Genomic DNA, 3379 nt, shown 5'->3' with positions numbered 1-3379 from the left:
CCATGGACTGAACCATGCAAGGGGGGGGCGGCATCCATAGGCCATCCAGTGACCTATTGGAGGGAGGTTTTCAGATGGAGGAAGATTCCTAGAATGATAATTGTTAGCTGAGAAAATAAGCATGATAATCTTTCAGGAATCTGGAAGTATTTTTAATGTCATCCCTGATTTCTTCAACTATCCATTGGTCATTCAATAGTGTAATATTTAAAGTACAGGTGTTAAGGTAGCTTCTATTTTTTATTTTATAATTGATTTTTGATTTTATTCCATTATGATCTGATAGAATGCAAAGTATTATCTCTATATTTTTGTATTTGCCAAGAGTTGCTTTGTGGCCTAAGAGATAGTCTATTTTAGTGAAGGATCCATGTGCTGCCAAGAAGAAAGGAATCTGAACTAATAACTCTACAGGGAAGTTGTTAGTTCATGAAGATTTTTAGAGCTGAAATATCTGGTAGCTATGGTTGGTGTGGTTGTTTGCAAACAAAAGGACCTAGCCTAGATTAAGCCATGTAATTATATCATAAAGAAATGGTAAAAAGTAATGACTATGTTAATTATCCTGATTTTTATCATTATACAATATATACTGAATCAAAACATCACACGTTCGCCACAGATTTATACAATCATTATGTGTCAATAATAGTAAAAAGGGAAAAATAGGACAAATTTATTTGATTTCTTATCTTTTGGTTCCTGAATTGGTCAGTGAAATTGTTTGCTCACTTTTCTTTTTCCCTTTATAGACATTTTCCTAAAACAGCATTATCAACATCTAAAATCTTAAAACCTCATCATATTCTAAAAACTTATTTAAGGTTTAAAAAAACTTTTGTTTATAGAGGTTTTGTCATCAATATTTACTGTGTTAAAATTAAAATTGATAATTAAAAATATTTTCTCACTAATTTATTTAAAATAATAAAGTCATTATATGTTAATAAAAGTAATATTTTTTTAGGCAAAAATTTACACTTTCAGAGCGAAAAATAATGAGTATGTTTGCATTGTTTTATCTTTGTAAATCTTTTTAATGTCTGAATTAGTAGGAGATACTGGCTTCTCATCTGTTGTCATTTTTTTTTATGGAAGTATATGAAGCAAATTAAGGCTAATATAGGCTAAATCTTGGGGGGAAAGGGATTTCTTTTTTCTTTCTTTTTTTTTCTTTTTTTGAGACTGGGTCTTGAATTTATAGGGTGATCTTGAATTTTGGGGCTTAAGTAATCCTTCCACCTTAGCCTCCCAAGTAGCTCAGTCTATAGATATGAGTCAGGGTGCTTGGCTCACAAAAGAGGATTTTACTAGGCTTTTTAGGTAGGTATTTTCCTTCAATATCATACCAAAATTTGACAAGTTGTAGTTTATTAAAGATTAGTTATAAAATAGATTCTAAAACCATATAAATGATCTTTATATGGAAACCCATTAGTCTATATTGTACTTGGAACCGGTCTTTTATCTGTACATGACTTTGTAACATATGTCTTAGTCATTTGGAAAATACTGGTTTACCAAGTATGAAGATCTTCAAAAGCATTGATGAATTTTATCCTAAAATATGAAAAGTCACATTCATTAGTATCAATGTTGATCTTATCTAAAAAAATCTTTAAATTTTAGGAAGTGGTTAAATTAATATGGATATATGTTTTCCATAATACCAATTTTTGGTAGAAAGCTCATTTTTTTTTTCCATTAGCAACAAAGATAGTCAATTTTCCTCAAAGAGGAAGACTTATATCATTCTTTTTTGAGAAAAGATTTTGCAGAATACCCAATTCTAAATTATAATTATTGGTTGGTCAGTAGTCTTTTTTTTCCCCAGTAAAGAGATAGCTAGCTCATGTTGCAAATCAACTGTACAATGCGTTTCCCCAAGACAACCATGTACTTACATATGCAGGCCAAGAGTTCTATGTGTATTTCCAATTTTGGCACATAGAGTATTGAAGAGTGTGTTCAAAGATTGAGATTTAATGAGTTTAAAAATATTGCTTCATGAAGAGCATTCCTAAGTGAAACTGGTATTATGTTTTCCTACAAAAGCATGTTGGTAAAGAAAATGGCCACTAGAGAACAGTTGGGTACTACTCACTGCCTTGATTTTGTAAGGCCTTGTTAATTATACCAGTTGCTTTTGGACCCTCAATACAAGTACTAACATAATTAAAATAGAAAATAATGTTTTAGGATTATTTCAAGGCCCCCTGAAAGTGTTACTGGAGAGTCCCAGAGAGTTATCTTGGAATCCTGAGGGCTCTGTGGGCTATACTTTCAGAACTGCTACCCTAGAGGGTGAGGGTATCGCACACATTTGTTTTAAGCTTTTTTGTATGGATCACATTTTTAATTACTACAGACTGTATAACAAAAATAAAAGGATTAAAAAGAAAAAAACTGGCTTTTACAAAAACACATTATTGAGAAGTTAAGAGATACTGAGGCTGAATCAACTTCCTTAGACTTCATGTTTTGATTTTCCTTAATTCTACTGTGTAATTTTAAATCCATATCCTGACAAGGGCTTCATAGCTAAGGAATATGGCATCAACATTGAAGGAGAAAGATCATCTTTCAGTTGGAGAGATAACTGATTTCAAACACATACATTTCAAATTCATGAAGTTTGTATTTTGGGGGTTGGGGAGAAAAGAGCTGCAGAATTACTGAAAATGTGGTTTATGCTATAGAAGTCTTTCTAGAAAAAGTAACTGGTTAGAATAAGTAGGTAAATAATTATAGTGCAGTCAAGGAAAACATCCTTTAAATTCTAAGAGGCCTTAAAGCCTGAGAATAAACATAAAAAAAAAAAAAACCTGGATGAGTAGTTAAGATTTGGAGGAAGAGAAAGATTAATGTGAATCTGCAATATGTATATGGGGTAAAAATGGGAGTGAATAATCTGCTTGAATCAAATGTATGAAATATGATATGTCAAGAGCTTTGTAATGGTTTGAACAACTAATAATAAAAAAAGACAGAAAAAAAAAGAAAGATTAACTTAATCTCATTAATTAGCTCATGCTGGTTAAATGTACAAAGTCAACAAAAAAGCTTTTGTTTATTTGGAGCTGGAGATTGAACCTAGGGTCTTGTGAATGCTAAGCATGTGCTCTATCACTGAGCTACACCCTCAGCCCAAGTAGGCTTTTAAATAACCCATTATGAGGAAATGCTAGTACAATAGGGCATTCATTAGAGAAAAGTGTCAAATATATGGGGAATGGTAGCACTCCATTTAAAAAATGATGTATTTTAATGTATGTGACTGAATATAGACCAGAACTGGTTTTTTTTAAATAGAAAATCCTTGAAATGACATCTATTTCATTAAAACAGTCAATTTGTTTCTAGAATGTCACCCAAAACA

This window comes from Callospermophilus lateralis, chromosome 4, assembly GCF_048772815.1.
Source record: "Callospermophilus lateralis isolate mCalLat2 chromosome 4, mCalLat2.hap1, whole genome shotgun sequence".
Classification (NCBI taxonomy): domain Eukaryota; kingdom Metazoa; phylum Chordata; class Mammalia; order Rodentia; family Sciuridae; genus Callospermophilus; species Callospermophilus lateralis.
The sequence above is the reverse complement of the archived record's forward strand: the minus strand, read 5'-3'. Positions refer to the sequence as shown.